This window comes from Chenopodium quinoa, unplaced genomic scaffold (assembly GCF_001683475.1).
Source record: "Chenopodium quinoa cultivar QQ74 unplaced genomic scaffold, ASM168347v1, whole genome shotgun sequence".
NCBI classification, from domain to species: domain Eukaryota; kingdom Viridiplantae; phylum Streptophyta; class Magnoliopsida; order Caryophyllales; family Amaranthaceae; genus Chenopodium; species Chenopodium quinoa.
The window spans coordinates 351,499-371,084 of record NW_018744464.1 but is presented as its reverse complement, the minus strand read 5'-3'; the positions used below and the strand labels follow the sequence as shown (position 1 = coordinate 371,084).

The 19,586-nt window shown below is 39.4% G+C and overlaps 1 long non-coding RNA gene across 1 annotated transcript; it reads left to right on the top strand.

The window, feature by feature from the left end:
* Positions 1–1,153: 1,153 nt before the first annotated feature.
* Positions 1,154–2,116, top strand: LOC110697494. The gene is made up of 2 exons (XR_002506490.1): positions 1,154–1,785; positions 2,028–2,116. It is a non-coding gene; the product is annotated as an uncharacterized LOC110697494 (long non-coding RNA).
* Positions 2,117–19,586: the final 17,470 nt, after the last annotated feature.

The following is a 19,586-nucleotide window of genomic DNA, read 5'->3' as shown; positions in this document are numbered from 1 at the left end:
TTTTGGTTTGAAATGGGTCGGTTTAGGGGCAGGTTTACCCAGGTCAATGTCGGTTCGGTTTATAAACGGTGTGAATCATGCCGGTTCAGTTGGAAATGGGCCGGTTTAGGGGAGGGTTTACCTAGTTCAATTGGTTCGGTTTATGAACGATTTGGATAATGCCGGTTCAGTTTATAAGCGGTTTGGGTCATGAATTCATGATTGTTTTATAGATCGTGTCATGACCATGATTTAATGAGTTGATACTTAGAATACGATAAATCGATAATTAAGAAAGTACAAGTATTCAATTAGATCGATCAACAAGTGTTTTAAACTTTTAAGTTTTAATAATCAGATATGTTTATCGATTATACGTACATACCAATGATTCAATGAGGCAATGATAGTATGATACTAATCGTACATTCGTACCATATGATATACATAATACATATACATTAACAATATCGTATTGAATCAATTTCAATTTCCAAACATTTGCATTTCTTATAATTTATAAGTTACACGAGATTAAAAGGATTAGTTATTTAGTTTGTTACTTTATTTAGATTACTAACTCAAACAACTTGATAAGTTAAATGGACGAAATCACGAAATCACTAAAGTGGTGATGAAATCATTATGCAATACTAATGTACAAATAGTCAAATATACAACAGTTAGATTGAATGCCCATGAAAAACAACAGTTAGATTTCATTACTTTATTAGTTATTAGTTATTAGTTATTAGTCTTATTACTTATTAAGCTATTAGTTTATTACATATAAAGTGACAGACTCACAGATATATTCATATATATAGTTAATTAGTTATATACATATAGAGATGTCAGATATTGATGTACATTAACTATGTCGTATTGAATCAATTTCAATTTTGAAACATTTGCGTTTCTTACAATTTATAAGTAGTAATAATAATAATAATAATAATAATAATAATAATAATAATAATAGTAATAATAATAATAATTATAGTAGTAATAGTAGTAATAGTAATAATAATATTAACAAAAAATTATACTAACAATAATAATAATAACAATAATAATAACAACAACAACAACAACAACAACAATAATAATAATAATAATAACAATAATAATAATAACTAATAATAACTAATAATAATAATAATAATAATAATAAATAATTAATAATAATATGTTTTTAAAAAAAAAAGAAACGGTCAAAAAGACCTCGAAAAGCACAAAAAAAATCAAGACCGTTGGATCTAGATGAACATTCTGGATCCTTTATTACTACCAAAAAAAAAAAAAAAAAAAAACAAAAACAAAATGAATGGTGAGATGCTGAGATTGAACATGGACGGTTAGATCTAGGGGAAGAAGTAAAACCTAAAGGCTAAACCTAGAAAAAACAATACCACGCCTCATTTCATCAGAATCTCAAACGGCTCTCTCTCCTAACTTCCTAAGCTATCTCCCTCTTCATCTGAATCTCTCCAGCTCCCTCTTCATCTAAATCTCTCCTATTTCTCATGCCTCTGAATCTCCCTCTTCATCATCCCTCTGCCTCTGAATCTCCTGAACGGCGAATGCCGATCCTACCATTTTTTTTATTTAATTTTGTAAGGTTTGTATTTTCATTTATTCTTAAAATTTCAGCTTTTTTTTTGGAAGTTCTAATTATTTTGTTCATTTATTCCGAATGGTTCGTTTGCAATGTATAATTGATTAATTTCTGCTTTTTTAGGAAGTTCTAATTTTTTTTTCTTTTTTTTTGTAGATCTGTCATATTCTACTCACGGACGATATAAGGTATTTGTATTTTTGATTCTTATTCTAAGTTTCGATTTATTTTTGGAAACTTCTAAGTTCCGATTTTTTTTTTCTAAGTTCTGTTTTTTCATTTATTATTAATTTTTGCTTTATTTTTTTAAAAGTTCTAATTCTTTTGTTCATTTATTGTTTTGCAATGTATAATTTGTGCTTTTTTTTAAGTTTTAATTTTTTTTCTTTTTTTTGTAGATCTGTCATATTCTACTCACGGAGGATATAAGGTATGAATTTTGTTTGTATGAATTTGATCTTAGTCGCTAGATCTTGATTTTCAGAGGGAGGGGAATTGAATTATGGTTGTGTTGGTTGATTTGACTTTTTTTTAGGTGGTTTTTCAAGGAATTTTGTTTTTGTTTTTTTAGTTCGAAATTCGACAATGTACAAAGAAACGAATTGAACATGTGAGAGATTCATAAATTAGTACCAATATATACGAGTTTATGTTGAATGCCTTCAATTATTATTATTATTTTATTATTTTTTCTTCTGAATTCTTTCTCTTTCTTATTACTGGAAGTATTACTATTGTCCTGTATGGGTAAAAAAAAATGTTGTGTGTTTCAAAATTTACGGCCTTGTTTGACAATTACCGTCGTAAATTGCCTAATGTAATTGACATTTTCTTTGTCTTCCATATAATTGTTGGGATTATTAGTTCATTTAATCGCTGATTGTGCTAGTAGTTGAGACCTGCAAGTAATTTCGTATCATGACTTTAGGTTGTCATGTTTTCCACCAAGATGATTATTTTTATCGAACATAATTAATTCTCTAAAATAATACATTATAATCGAATTTGTCAGTCATTTATTTTGAGTCTTGCCGGTAGCATTTTTTCAAGATTTAAGTTAAAATCGTTGCCCTTGTCATTTATGTTGAGACTTCAATGTATTTTGGTACTTGCTGGCAGCATTTTTCAAGTTTTAAGTTAAAACAACCATTGCTCAGTGATGATATGATAAACGTAAATCTGAGAGCAATTTTAAAAAACAAAAATTAGTTCTGAAGTTGGTTGAACTTGTTTTGTGAGCTGCTAATCTGCTTTTTCCTTTTGGTTGTTGTCCCTGCTGAGTTGCTTCTGCCTATATTGTTGCCTGCTTCTACTAAGCTGTTGATCTGTTGCTGCCTGAGTTGGTTCTTGCCTCCTGCCAGCTTGAGGTTGCTGTCGTTTCTTCTGCTCTTGGGTGCTGTGTTGCTGCTTCAGTATTGTTGCTGCCTTTTGTGTTATGAACTTATGATAAGTTTTGTTGCTGCTGTTTCTTATGCTTTCTGTTTTAATTTATCTTGAATCATCGTTGCCCTTGTCATTTATGTTGAAACTTCAATGTATATGTACTTGCTGGCAGCATTTTTCAAGTTTTAAGTTAAAACAGCCATTGCTCAGTGATGATACGATAAACGTAAATCTGAGAGCAATTTTTAAAAACAAAAATTAGTTCTGAAGTTGGCGGTTTTGTGAGCTACTTATCTTCTTTTGGTTGTTGTTCCTGCTGAGTCCCTTCTGCTTATATAGTTGCTTGCTTCTGATGAGTTGCTGATCTGTTGTTGCCTGAGTTGGTTCCTGCTTGTTGCTGCTATTTCTTCTGCTCTTGGGTGCTGTGCTGCTGCTTCAAGATTGTTGCTGCCTTTTGTTTTTAGGAATGTTTTTTTAGGTTAAATTTTGTTATTAGGATAATTTATTAATTTATGATCATATGTAAAATGTAAATCTTTAACTAATTTATTTTTAATGTAAAATGTAGATGAAATGTATTTTTTGGAATAATTAAAGTTATTTATTTTAAATTTATATTTATTGTTACCTTTGTAAATTCAAAGTATGTATATAATAATACTAGTATGTTACATTTGATATTAATTAAAATAAATAAGTAATCTAAAACGACATTATTCACATTAATAATGTCGTTGGACTAGGTGATATAAACCGTTGTGTAAACCTAAGCCGTTTGATTAGATCTACATTTATTAACGTTAATTGTATTTATTTTAAATTTAAATTTATTGTTACCTTTGTTAAATTAAAGTATATATATAATAATACTAGTATGTTACATTTGATATTAATTAAAATAAATTAGAACTCTAAAACAACATTAATAATGCCATTGGACTAGGTGATATAAACCGTTGTATAAACCTAAGCCGTTTGATTAGATTTACATTTATTAACATTAATTGTATTTAGGTTGTAAATAATTCAATTTAAACTTTAAAGTTTAAACAGTTTGTAAACAGTTCGATTTTAACGGTTTAACGGGTTATGGCAGTTCGGTTTAGACGGTTAGCGGATTATAACAGTTCGGTTTAAACAGTTTTTCCTGCGGTTTAAACAATTTTGGTTCATAAACGGGTCGGTTTAAACGGTTAGTGGGTTACAAATGGTTCGGTTTAAACGGTTTTTTCTATAGTTTAAACGGTTTTGGTTTATAAACGGTGCAGGTCATTAACGGGTTTATAAACCATTCGGTTCGGTTCCGTTTCGGTTCGGTTTTGAGCAACTTGGTTTGTTATCGGTTTACGGTCCATAACGGGTTGACATTAAGCGGTTCGATTCGGTTTCGGTTTGATATTGTACGGTTCAGTTCGGTTTTCGGTTTAAATTTATCGGTTTATAAACAGATCGGTCCGTGATGGTTCGGTTCGGTAACGGGCGGTTTCACGGTTCGGTTTGAAAAGTCCCACCCCTAGCTGGGTGTCTTGCAACTTGCCCCCAATTCTTGGTTCAACATTCTGGGGTATGTTGTCGGCTGTGAGATGATGAATGTGGATCTAAGCTTTAAGGCTTTCGCCCATATGCACTATCTCAGCAAAAACCCAGAAACAAGCGGTGCCGGGTGGTATTCTTTGTCTAGCCATAAGGGCTATATGATGACAATAGGGAAGGAGAACAAGTGGAAAAACTGGAGAAACAAATTCTATATAGTCTCCTATCCTGACAAAGTGAGAAACAAGAAGTACAACAGGTGGAACCGCAATCCACCTCACCAGACAGGCGCCACTAAAAAGCTGCATGTTCCAAGAAAAGCAAAAGAGGAGATCCTTGACCAGGGTCTCTTCAAAGTGGACATTCAGGCGAATGCCGTAACAGGGGCGAGAGAATTCATCCCCCAAGGTTACATCCTCGTCATGACTGGCTTTTTGACGGGGACTATTTTTCCGCCTGCGGTCTTAGTATTGAAAGGCCGAGAGGTAGTTGGCCGAATGTGTTTATAGTTTTTGTTAGACTTAACTGTTTTTTGTACATCTTTTTTGCAGACAAAGCAATGGAAAGACTTCTGGCCACCAAGAAGCCTGCCGCCTACTACCTCTTCCGTTTGGGCAAGCGGTCTGTGGAAGAGTCGCCTGCCAATCAAGCGTCCAAGGTGAATTTCTTTTGAATTTGAACAAGTCTTATTTAGTTTTTCTGTCGCCTACTTCTTACTTATTGTGGTTTTTGTTGCAGGGCAACTTAGTAAAGCCTTCCTCCTCCTCACAGTCAGATCCTAAAATTTGGAAACAGGCGGCTTGTGACGTGACGACTCCTGGGAGAGCTAGGAAACATGTTGGTCAGGAAGGACCCTTCCTCCAAGTGGGAAAAAGTCCACAGTCGTCCCAGAGAGCAGTCGGCCTCCGAAGGAGGGAGAGGCGGCAGAAGGTATCAGCTATTTAAACCCCTTGCCCTACCCTTGTAGGGTTAAGTTTAATTAGCAGTCGGCCAGCACCTCTGAAAGCAGTCAGTCTATTGGCCGCATTTATACCAAGTACTTACAGGGTATTGATTGTGCAGATTCCCCTCAAAGGCCAGTTACAGCTGGCCAAGTCCATGTTAAAAGCCATCTCCCTTGAGGACAAGGAGGCGGTTAGAGGAGTCGGCACCCTTAACCTGGACGCCATCCTCGCTCTTCTGGCTGAGGTATACTTGTAAAGATTTTCTATTTCTTGTTTATTTAACTTGTGGGCTGCCTGTTACAAACGTCTTTTTTTTGGCCGAATGCGGTCTATGCTACAAGTGCACGGTCTCCGCAAGCCCATAAACGAGAAGACCAAAGAGGTAAATTCTGCGAAAGATCAGGCCGCCTCTGTTTCTGACACAGCTATGTTCAAGATTGCTCAAAATGAACTTCTGACTACTGACATACTGTATTATCAAGTGGCTACCAACTTGAAGGTCAAAACGGATCTAAAGGCGGCCAAGAAGAGGATCTCTGAGCTGGAGAAGCAGGTCAAGGATCTGAAGGAGCAGGTCAAGGATCTGAAGGCTAAGCTTGAGCCCTTCAAAGAGACGGACCAGGAAGCAGCCGGCTTGCGAACCCGGGTGGACAAGCTGAAAGCCTGCCTGCAAAACCATGAAGTCCTACTCGCCAAGAAGTATACTTCAACGGCTGAGGTGAAAAAGGCGGCCGTGGTCAAGGACATGATGGACGACTGCAATGTCGTCATGAAGATGACTTGGGGGGCTCTCTTCCCGGAGACCAGCTGTGAGGCCTAGCATAATCAGTTCACCGCCTCCTCTCAAGAGTATAATGAGAAAGTCTTGAACCAAGCCCAAGAGGCTGAGGGAGAGGAAGAGGAGGAGTCGTCTAATTCTACCTCGGGGGAGTCGGACCAGGGGGAGGAGGAGGAGGCGGATGCCAAAAAAGAGCAGCAGCCGACTAGGGTATAAAAGGATGCGGCTGCTGATACTGAACAACCCCCTCCTGCTACTTAAGCCTTTCTTGTTTTTATTCCAACTTTCTTCGGCCTGCGTTCCGTATGCTCTATTTTTATCTTTACCGACCGAGGGGTCAAGTTTATTAACAATTTTAACTCGTTTTGTCGGTCATCTGGCCGAATGTTTATATGAATCGTCCAGCAAATTTTGGCCGGCTTCTTCAATTTGCACTTGCGCAAAATTTTTGCATTTCATAAATTTTGCTAAGTATAAGTAACCCGCTTTTTTCATGAATGCTTATTTCATTATATACCAATTGTTCTTGCCCCTGGGCGACTATTCGTCTGGTTTTCAAAGGTGAATTGATTAGCTTGGGAATGTTTGATACTTTATGGAGTATGACTAATTTCCAAGTCAATTAATCACAATGGTGATTGCCCCAAACTAGGCGGTCAGTCGGCCAATGCACAGGCGAACCTACATTATTATCCGGCTCTCGGCCTCAATATAGTTCTTTAGACGAACCACGCTTAGCTACTAAGTTTTTTACTTAGTTTATTTTATTGATTTGTAAATTGTCCGTTTATTTAGTACTTATACAGAAACAGGATTCAAACGGGATGTTTAACCAAAGTAGCAACCGCTTGTTGGGTTACAGGAGGTAGCTTTAATCGTTTCGCTAATCTAAATAGGAATAGTGGCCGAATGCCGTCTGTTTATCAAAAGGACAGGCGGCTTCGTTTGCACCGTTTAGGTTCCATTTTAGGTTATTCAGGTCGAGCGACTATGAGTTAACCTTTGGGGTTAATCAATCTTTAACACCTTGTTTTGAGTAAATAGAAGAAGTAGACGGCCGTTAGCCGCATGTTGTTTCCTCAAATGTGTTAAGCTTTGGACTTAGTTTATTACTCAATTAGCTGCTAAGTGTGGAACTTAGCTTATATCCTCAACTTTTTCTGACTGCGTTGCCCCTGAGAAACAACAGTTGGCATCTGACTCAGATATTATAGATTACCGCATGTTTTTAGAGCAGTCGGTAGTCTTTGTTATCTTTGTCTCATTTGATCAGTTCACAGAACAATGTGCCACCCAAATGGGAGATGCTCTCTGCGACGAATTCACCCAAATGGATGTCACCAGACGCCTGCTCATGTTGGGACAGACGTATTGTTTTAATCTTATATCATCCGGCCATTGGCCCCAATAGGTTGTTCTAAAAGAAACAACACATAGCCGCTAAGTTTTTAGACTTAGCTTAAATTTGCTCGTGTTGGAGCAATAATTTGAAATATTATATAAGGCCGCCTATATATTATACAGACTGTACCATGAGAGAAATAAAAGTTAATAATGCAACTTCCATTGATACTTTGAGTACAAAATAAGATTACAAGTCTTAGAAGTAGTACTTTTTCAAGTTGTCTACGTTCCAAGTTCTAGCTAGCTGCCTGCCGTCTGGTGTTTCTAGGCGGTAGGTGCTGCCTCTTACTTCTTCATAGATCTGGTACGGGCCTTCCTAATTGGGAGTCAGCTTTCCCTGCTCATTGGACCTACTAGTCGCCTCCATTTTTCGTAGCACAAAGTCCCCTGCTTTCAAGAGACGCTTGTGCACTCTTTTGTTGTAGGCTCTTGTCATTCTTAGACGGTAGATCTCATGGCGCAAGGCAGCATTACCCCTGCACTCTGGGAGTGAGTCCAATGCTAGCCGCATAGCCTCCCAGTTAGCCTCCTCACTATATTACATGACTAGAAGAGTCGTCTCATAGTGCTCAATTGGCAAAACGGCTTCAGCACCATAAGTCATGAGAAATGGGGTTTTACCAGTTGCCCCTTTTTCAGTCGTCCTGATGGCCCACAAAACATGCGGCAATTCGTCAGCCCATAGGCCGCCAGGTCTTTCTATTTTCTTTTTGATGCCATATGAGATTAACTTGTTGAAGGCTTCAACCTGGTCGTTTCCTTGAGGACGACCGACTGATGCAAAACAGTGAGAGATCCCTTGGTCTCCCAACCAACTCTTGAGAGCAAGCGTCTCAAATTGAGGACCACTGTCAAATACCATAGACATGGGTACCCCATACCGAGTGATGATATTTCTCCAGATAAAAGAGATAACATCTTTGGTCTTAATGCCTTTGACCGCCTCTGCTTCGACCCATTTGGTGAAGTAGTCGACAGCAACCAGGATATACCTCCATCCGCCTATAGTAGGCGTATAAGGTCCAAGAATATCTATGCCCCACTTTGCAAATGGTATTGGGCTATGGATGGCCGTCAGATCAGTAACCGGACGGTGGATGAGTTTACCAAACCTTTGACACTTGTCAAATTTCTTCACCATTTCCATGGCGTCTACTTCAAGAGTGGGCCAAAATTAGCCCTGCCACCTGACTCTATTTGCTAGGGTCCTGCCACATATATGGGGGGCGCAGAAGCCTGAGTGCAAGTCTTCTAAAACCTCTCGTCCCCTCTCTGGGTGACACATTTCAGTAAAGGTTGGAGATAGACCTTTTTGAAGAGTTCTCCATTATGAATTTCAAAACTGGCCGCATGTTTCTTCATTGCAACCATCTCTGAGTAACTATCCGGCAGGGTGCCATCTGTTATGTAAGCCCGGATGCCATCCATCCAGGTTGAGCTTCGGTCTAGTACTCCAATGGGATCTTCTTCAATGCTTCTTTTTTCCATAACTTCCCAAAAAACTGACCTAGGTGTGTCACAGGAGGCAGATGACGCAAGTTTGGAAAGAGCATCCGCCTAATTGTTCTTGGACCTGAGCACCTGACTTAGATGAAATTCATCAAGTGTCCTAGCATTTTCTTTGACCGCCTGCAAATAATTAATCATAGCCGGATGGGTGGCCTCGTAGTCACCATGATATTGGCTTATGATCAACTGCGAATCAGAGCAAGCGTCCACTTTCCTTGCCCCAGCCGCCTTACACATGCGGATGCCGGCTAGTAGGGCTTCATATTCTGCCTCATTATTTGAGGCTTGGAACTTGAATCGTAATGCATATTCATACTTGTCTCCTACAGGAGACTAACATATGACGCCTGCACCACAACCGTTTAGGGTGGAGCTCCCATCCACATATACCTTCCAAACCTGCTTAAAGTTTTCATGATTAGCCGGCCTTGTCATTTCGACAATGAAATCGATAAACGCCTGTCCCTTCACTGCCTTTCTTGGTTCAAAGGAAATTTCAAGGCTTTGAATTTCAATCACCCATTTGATCATTTGGCCGGATGATTCCATGGTTGTCATTGGCCACTTGATTGGTTGTTCTGTGTAAACCACTACCGGATGCGCTAGGTTGTAAGGTTTTAACTTCTTGACTGCCATAAAGAGGGCTAGTCCAAATTTTTCAACAATAGGGTACCTCAACTCTGTATTCCGTAGAACATGACTGATGAAATGGACCGAGAGCTGGGTGTTGCCTCTTTTAACAAAGAGAACAACACTGAGCGCATGGTCAGAGACGGCTAGGTACATGTACAACACTTCCTTTGGCAAAGGACTAACCAGCCTTTGCAAAGAGTGCAAGTGTTGTTTCAACTTTTGAAAGGCCGCCTTTACATTCGCCCCCCATTCAAACATTGTCTTCTTTTTAATAGCTTGGAACAAATAGAGGCACTTGTCGCCTGACCGACTAAGGAACCTCCCCAATGCCGCCAAACAACCTGTTAACTACTGAACTGCTTTTACAGTGCGGGGCGACTGCATATGTCTATGACCACCTGTATTTTTTCTGGGTTGGCCTCTATTCCCCTTTGATCAATTAAAAATCCAAGAAACTTCCTAGACTCAACACCAAAGACACACTTCTTGGGATTGAGCATGAACTGTTGCCGCCTAAGTGTGGCGACGAATGTTTCTCGGAGGTCTATAAGATGATCCATTTGAAATTTGGATTTGACTATCATGTCATCAATATACGCTTCCACATTCCTTTCAATTTGATAAATGAAGACTGTATTAATCATTCGCGGAAGGTAGCAGGCGCATTCTTCAAACCAAACAGCATCACAGTATAGCAGAATAAACCCTGTTCAGTGATGAATGCCGTCTTTTCTTGATCTTTTTTCCACAAGGGTATCTGGTGAAAGCCTGAATAGGCGTTCATAAAGCTTATCAAGGCATGACCGGCTGTAGAATCGACCAGACTGTTGATCTTTGGAAGAGGATAACTATCCTTCGGACATGCCTTGTTCAAATCCGTGTAGTCGACACACATGCACCAAGTACCATTCGGCTTTTTCACAAGCACAACATTGGCAACCCAATCCGAGAAGTAGCATTGCCGAATGAACCCAGTATCCAACAGTTTTTCACCTCGGCGGCTTCCGCCTGGCTTCTTTCTTCACCATGGTTCCTCTTTTTTTGCCTAACCGGCTTATTTTTTAGATCCACAACAAGTTTGTGGACGGCTAGATCCGGGCTTATGCCTGGCATCTTGTCCACTTCTAAGGTAAAGATGTCTTTGAACTCTTTTAATTGGTTGTGCAGGTCTGCACCCAATTTAGCAAAAGCAGCCGTCCCCACCTTAACAGTACGATCTGGACGAGTGTCATCCAGAACAATATCAATGTGCTCACCAGCCGGCTGGGGACGGAGTTCATCCGGTCAGTGATTGCTATTGCTTTTCTTTTTTCACGGCCACCAACTAGTCGGCCTTTCTCTTTTTGCCGCCTACTATGGGAGCAGGCGCTGCTTCCTTGATTTTGTCTAGGTTTATAGTTTTTCCACTGGGGCCGGATGCGACCAACATTAGGTTTGACGTTAGAGAGATATCACTCCCTAGTCGTCTTTTGGTCTCCCCATAGGGAGCCGGCTGTTTCATCATCCCTTCCAAACTTGAGAAGCATAAGGGAAGGAATGATAACAACTTTGGATTCATTTCAAGTAGGACGACCCAAAATCATGTTATAGGCGGTCAGCTCTTCAACAACTAAGACCGAACCACCAAGTGGCGTCCCTCTCCCTTTTCTCCGAGATGAATGGGTAAGGATATTCGACCTACCGGACGCACAAATCCGCCCCCAAATCCCACTAAGGGATGATAGACCTTGTGCATGCTCTCAGGCTTGTACTTGAGGTTGGTCAAGCACTTGTGGCTGATGAGATCAGAGGAACTTCCGGTGTCTATGAGGATTCGGCCCACCTTTTGGTTGGCCACTTTACATTCGATGACAATGGGGTCATCATGCGGCCTCCTGACATTGCCTTTGTCTCCCTCAGAGATGAAAACTTTAGGGAAAGTGTCCTTAGACGCCTGCCCCTCATCAATTGAGCTAACATCTAGCCGCCTGATGTAATCTTTGGTTCCCCGAATGGTGGGGCCGCCTCCAGCATAGCCACCTGCTATTGTATAGATCTTGTAACACCCCAATAATTCTCTCTAAAAGAAAACCTATAAAAACCTGTGAAACCTGTAAAACCTGTAAGAGAATTATTGGAGTGCTACCGCCACGTGTTCAAATGTTAAGGCTAGTTTCAGAAATCAGTAGCGGAAAACTAACTTAGTTTTTAAAAGAATATAAGTTTCAAAACTGGAAATCAAAACTCAAAGTCTTACAAGTTGGAACCATAACGACCCTTATTCAAAATCCAGTAAAATAGGAAGTAATGGAACTAACACCAAAATAAAATTCAATCTGTGTTATGAAATAAGATAACTGGTTAACCAACTCTCTACTCAAATCCCATCACCCTGATGCAAGACAGTTTATGCAAAAACCTGTGATGAATCTGCTCCCCAATATTACAAGTGTAAGAATTGGATCATTACAGGGTCATTGAAGGCAAAGGCCATGACCAAAGAAAAACACACAAAAGCACGCAATCAGCAACGCTGAGTACATACAAGTTACGAAATATAGTAAAGAGTTCTAGCATGATACTAACAAGCATTCCATACACTCACAATATTATCATTGACTCGAACACATGACTCCCTAGTAACTCATTACTAAGTTTTTATTTAAATAGCATTGATCAATTCATTAATTGATTGGATTAAGCAATAGACCGGGTTGTCCCCCTGTGCTCCATTCTGGAACATTAAATAAGAAAACCCTATGCCTCCTTTCGCAAGACATTAATAAACATCCAATGGCAGACGGGCGCGACTCCGTGGCCATAGCTAGTATGAGATCTCATCTAACTCATTATAATTTTTAAGTGAATTTAAACAAGAGACTCGTAGATCAGACGACCTCTGAAAAGTACACGGCTAATACCCCATGAACCCCAACCCATGTTTTGTCATTACTCTGGATATGCACAAATCCAGAGTTTTATTGCTCATCCTTCTTGCACTTTACGTGATTTACCAGTTTAGATTAGGTGATGACTCGCATGCAATCAACACAACCAATCATACATCAATCATACAAATCATTCAAGTTTCCAATTCAATTCTTAATTTATTAGTGACAAACAACATGTATTATTGCATCCTTTAACTACCTCGGTGTATAAACACCTTTAGTGCATAAGGCACCTCAAATCCACAATCCTGTCTTATCAGACTTTAACTCTTTCTTTACTCATTCCAATTCAATACAATTGAATAAGTAGTTAAAACGATTCATTCCATATATATATACTTGTAGCTTTGCTTCTAAGCTCTCTTGCAAAATATTGCATAAATAATGCTCAATAAGAAACATCAATGCAATTTCTCATACATGAATTAAAGCAATCATCACATTTATCAACAATCAACTTATTACCAAACAATTTCAACCAATCCGCAAGTCTCCTAACATGATTCTAAGTCTTTTCCAAGTCCTTAAACATGCTTCTAAAGTCAAGGTTCTTCGTATACTTGTACGTGCCTTGAGTACACAACTTGATTGGCCACTTTAAGGTTAGAAGTCACCCTCTACGAAGTCCTCTCCTAGACAGAACAACAATAGCTCAAATAATACCCAAGCAACATATATTACAGCAATACTAAACTATTTTAAAATCCCTTAAATCATTGAAATAATGTCTTTAAGTTGCTCACAATAGCCAAAGCTAGTAATTCAAAGTTCAATTACAAGCTTGTATATTAAAATCATGAAAATATGGCTTGTAGCATGAAATTTCAGCAACTCTAAAGTGGAATTATAATCTGAAGAATTAGTTTAAAGTTATAAAACAACCGCATAAACATTTTCATTCGAAATCATCATTATATAGTACGTTAGTGTGTTGAGAACTTGAAAACCCATCATAAAACCATGACTTAAAGCTATTTAAAGTTAAGATTAAAATCTGAAATTTTAGTTTAACAGTAGAATATAGGACTACAACAATCTAAACTTGAAATATATAATTATAATTTAATTAGTTTCATGAAAACTCAATTAAACCTTCGATAAAAAATCAAAAACTACACGAAAACCATACTTAGAAGCTGAATTTGGCCACGAGAGGGTGGTGATAACTACCATAGGTAGTGAGTTTTGATTGGAACATCATTTACACACGAAAAACACTATTTTTTGCGAAAATCCGACGAGTTACAGTCAAAATGCGATTAAACGTGATTAAGAAATTTTACGAACGAAAATTCAGAAATTAGTTACGAAAAATTAAGAACTTGCTGTTGAATTAAACATCATCATAGTCATAGAAAAATTACAACAAAATCATGCTCAAATTAAATAACTTTAGCAACACGTTTTAAGCCCTAAAACCATGAAAATCAAATTTCACAAATTATGAAATTTAAAAATTAATTATATGCTTAACATATCATAAACTTGATAAATTTGCAACCTTTCACAACTCAAAAACATAATCAAACTATAATAATTGTTAATCAACGAAAAATTCATGTAAAGATTAAAGTTTTGAAAATTTAAACAAGAAAAGAGAGGAAGATAGAAGAGAAGGGAGATGAAAGGAACCGGCTGTGGTGGTACGGGGCTGCAGCAAGGTCGCCGGTGGTGGGTTCCGGCTGAGGCAACAGTGGCGCAGGGGAGGCAGCAGCAGCGGAGGGAGAAAGCAGCGAATTTTTTTTTTTTTGTATGAGTGTCGTGAGTGAAAGGGAAGGCAAGGGAAAGTAGTAGAAGTTTATAGGAGGTTTTGAGAGGGGAAATAAGGAGCAAGTTTCCTTAATTAAAATGTGAATGAGGAGAAATAAAGGGGTAATTTACTTAGTTAAAATGGTAATATGGGTTTATGATTTTCTTGTTTTTATTTTTGTCAAATCTTTCCAAAAGAAAAATTATTCAAACATGTATAGAATTATTATAAAATATTTGTATATATAAAAATATAATTATTATTTACTAAGGAAAATATGGGGGATTACAGATCTATTCTTCATCATTATCTGAACTATTAGCAGGTTGAGACTTTTTCTTGGACGACTGCCCAGGGTTGGTTTGCAGGATAACCTTGGACCTCAGAATGTAGGAGTTGAGCACCCCTTTGTCAGCCAGGCGGTCCAACAGCCGCCTAAGACTATAGCAGTCGTTGGTGTCATGGCCAACGTCCTCATGGAAATGACAATATTTATTTTAGTTCCGATTTTTGGCGGAACCTTTCATACCAGCCGGCTTCACAATGGTCACCCGGTCTTTGATCTCCATGAGGATGGAGTAACAGTCTTTATTGAACTCATACTTTGGGGAGTACGTTTTAGTTTCTTTCTTTTTCTTTTTGGACGGCGTTCGGATGTATCAGCCACCCATACTTCTTTTCTTTTCTTCTTTCTTAGCCGGCTGTGATGACCGACTTTCTCTTTTGTCAGACTTCTTTGAGTCCGACTGTTTACTAATGTTGCAAAGTTCGGTCGCCTGTATATAGGCGTCCGCCTCCATCTGTGCTTCTTGGAGGGTAACAACCCTATTTCTGACAAGGTCGAACTTAAAGGCCGACCCATCATTTAGAACTTTGAAAAAGTCTGTGTAGGCCACTTCATCAGATAGCCCTTGAATTTGAATTTCCATCAGATTGAACCGCCTAATATATGACCGAAGGCCTTCTCTCTCTCCCTGTTGAATTGCACCCAAGTCGAGACTTGTTTTCTTAGCAGGGATGTTCATTGAGAAGTTGGACGCAAACAAGTATGCAAGCGTTTTTAAGTTATTTATACATCCGGCTAATGTGGCCGGAAAGCATCGACACCATGCAACATCATCCAACCCTTGTAGAGACATGAGGTTGGTGTATGCCATAAGGTGATCTTCTGGATTGGTGGTACCATCATAGGTACCTACCAATACATTTTTCACCTTGGTCGGCTGTGCGGCCTCAGTTATTTCCTTGGAGAACGCAGAGGGTTGTTCCCCCAGTCTTATCAGTCGGAGCTGCGAGTCCAAAGGTTAGACGTTTTGTGCCGCCTGCCCTCCTAATAGAGTAGGCTGCATGTAAGGTTGTCTGTACGACATGTATGGCTGTTGAGGCACATACGGGGTCGCATGGAGTATCTAAGGAGTAGAGTGGGCGGACATGTCGCTTGTCTGATTATCTCGGTTTGATTGTGAATACCTCATTGAGGTATTCTGAAAGCTATCTTATAAGTTCAACGTTGAAGCAAACTCTGACAGTTGCATGTTCTTTTTCTTTTGGATTAACATCCGGACATCAGAATAAGTTTTCTTTGAGCCATCCAGCTGAACATGCCGGATGGCCTTCTTCTTCCCTGGCTCAGGGAATCGGAATTTGGTAAATTGATTAAGGGCCTCTGTCCCTCCCAATGTTTAGGGTAAGGAGTAGCCTCTCAGTCCTTGACCGGCTTGTTCCTCCCAAGCTGGGAGGGCTTTTTGACCGACTGTTCCTTGGAGGAGACAGCCGTCCGTTTGTCAATCAGGTCCTTAATCTCCCCTTTGAAACTTCATGAGAGTTATGAGCTCATTTTTGGTGATAGGGGTGAAGCCTTCGGCCGCCTGGGGTTGACCAATCGGCTGGTCGGCTGGTTCGCTAGGACCCGCCTGTTCGTCGTCCCGTTCCCTCCTTTCAGCGGGACGGATGCGCCTAGTTCTTAGTGACCCATCAGGGGCCACGTATGTGTTGACCTCAAGGTCGTCATCTGAATCTTGGACAGTATAAACCTGTGCGTCGGCCATAGGCCATTTCTCATTAAGAGGCGGTATAGGTTCTTGTGAAGCCATCTTAGTAGTACTCTCTCCACAGATGGCGCCAAATGTTTCGGGGTTTTTTTATGTGTCCTATGGGAGAGTTACAACACCAAGACTGGATCCACGCGCTTGTACCTGCAAAACAACGGAGACTCCCGGGGGTGGGAGTTTCGCCTCCGACGATCAAGTTAGAACGTGTTCGGATGTAAAAAAAGTACAGAATGTAGATGGGATCAGGCTCCTCTTAGGAGAAAAGTGATCCTCCTTCGGCTATCTCAGACAACCTCGAAATCCGAGCCTTAGCTCTCAAGAAGTGCAATTAAGGCTGGAGTTCATACTCAGCAATTAATGTACACGTGTGTTTAATAACTTATGAATGTCGTTTCCTAGGGGGGATTATCTCCCTTTTATAGGGTCTCGTAATGTGTGCCAGTCCTAGGTTTACGGAAAACCTAGGCTTGACTGGGTCTTCTTGGAGTATGGGCCTTGGAAGGCTGCTTGTCCAAGTTAGCAATCTGTCTGCCACGTGTCGTGCTCTGATTGGTCCACCTTGGACCTCTCACAAGGTGACACATGGTAGACTCTGGTTGGTCCACGTGGATGACACGTGGCAGAGTTCAATTGGTCCACGTGGTGGGGTTAGATCCCCTAATCAAATTCCATGTTCTTTCAGATGATCGTTGAATTCGTAGCTCAAATACTCTTCACCTCGATCCGACCGAAGTGCTTTGATTTTCTTGCCAAGATGACTTTCCACTTGACTCAGAAATTCTTTGAATTTCTCAAAAGATTCAGATTTGTACGACATAAGGTAGACATAGCCATATCTACTAAAGTCGTCCGTGAATGTGATAAAATAGCGATAACCATTTCTTGCGGTTGTGCTCGTTGGTCCACATACATCCGTGTGTATAAGACCCAATAAGTTACTAGCCCTTTCTCCTAACTTGGAGAATGACTGCTTTATCATCTTTCCTAGTAAGCATTCTTCTCAATTTTCAAACGAATCTAAGTCGAATGAATCAAGAATCCCTTCATGAAAAAGTTTCTTGATGCGTTTGATGTTAATGTGGCCAAGACGACAATGCCTCTAGTAGGTTTGATTTGACTCAACGGTCTTAGCTCTTTTGGTGGTATCACTAACATTATAAACCTGTTTGTCTAGTGAAAGCACATAAAGACTATTTTCTGAATGTGCTGTACCATATAAAACATTATCAAGATAAAATAAACAACTATTGTCTTTTATCCGAAATTCAAAACCCTTGGCGTCCAACGCCGAAATTGAAATAATGTTTTTGGTAATGTTTGGAAAATGAAAACAATTATTAAGTTCTAAAACAAGTCTAGAGGGCAAAGACAAACTAAGTGTCCCAACGGATACAGCCGCAATCCTTGCTCCATTACCGCTCGGAGTTCCACTTCTCCCTTCACTAGCTTTCTACTTTTCCTTAGTCTTTGAGCAATGGAACAAAGGTGTGAGCTACATCCGATATCTAATACCCATGAAGCTTTGCTAGTAAATTTAAGATCTATAACATATATACCTGATCCAGAAGTAACGGTGCCGTTCTTCTTATCCTCCTTGAATTTGAGGCAATCCCGTTTCTAATGTCTCTTCTTCTTGTAGTAGAAACATTCGGAATTAGATAGAGAAGAGGCTACCTTCTTTTCCTTGTTGCCCTTGGTAGCTTTTTACTTAGGCGGAAGGTCTACTTGCGCTTCCCCTTAAAGTCTTTCTTCTTGTCCGATTGCTTGAATGGCTTGACCTTCTTGACCATAAGCATATCATGCTTCCCCTCATCCTTGAGCGTTTGCTCGGCTTGCATCAACATTCCACGAAGCTCGGTGAGGGTTTTCTCCATGTTGTGCATATTATAGTTCATCTTGAACTGATCATAGCCTTTGTGCAGCGAGTGGAGAATAATGTCAATTGCCATCTCGGTTGAATATCCAGCATCAAGCCTTTCCATGTTCTCAAATAGTCCAATCATTTTAAGTACATGTGGGCTGACCGACTCTCCTTTCTTGAACTTGCTCTCAAGGATCTGCCTATGGGTCTCAAACCGCTCAGTTCAGGCCTGCTCTTGGAACATGTTCTGAATTTCAGAAATGATCTTAAAAGTCGTCTCCTTTCCAAAGAAGGTCTTTTGGAGATCTAGAGACATTGTGGCCAACATGATGCATTTGACATCCCGATTGGTAACGTGCCATCGATTTAGGGCAGCCTGAGTAACCTCCTCATTAGGAGCGTCGGGCATTTCCGCATCAAGGACGTATTCCTTTTGCTCTTGCATGAGAACTATACGCATGTTCCTTTGTCAATCAAGGAAGTTTATCCCATTCAACTTCTCTTTATCAAGAATAGAACGGAGTGAAAACTGGTTGTTGTTGTTGTTGTTGTTGTTAGTTGCAGACATGTTTCTACAATTGAAAGAATATGCAATGAAAAACCATTCATAAAACCAATAAGTTTGAAATTTAAAGCATACATGCAAATTTTCAATCTTATTAAGCATTTTATCCACACATTAAAAATTGTCTCTTTTAGGCGAGAATAAAACAATTCCAAGACCCCAAAAATAAAAAAGTGATTAAGCATGCTTTGGCTTGTTTTAACACTTAATATTTTAAGGTAAGCAATCTAATTGCTAATAGCTTTAACCTACTCTTGGCTCGATAAAACGTCACATCTAATGTTTCCTTGACGTTTATCTCCATTGCCACAACATCTCTAGGCAAGCGCATCAACATACCTTACTTCCCTAGGAAAGTAGTAATGCCTTGCTTTGGCATAGCCCATTACTATTCTCATTAGTTCTATAAGTGTCATTTTGGAATGACAGATTTAACTCAATATTCCTTGGGACTTAGGGTTTCTATGTTGGTTGATTTAAGTGAACTAAACTAATTATTCAACATTCAAAATCCTAAAAATGCATCTAACATCGCAATTATATGTAAGCATAAGCATAAATAAAGATGCATTTGGCAACTAGCATGACCCCTTGAAAATCGAGTCTTCAAATCTTCAAGGGTCTTCATTGCATCTTCTTGGCTTCGTC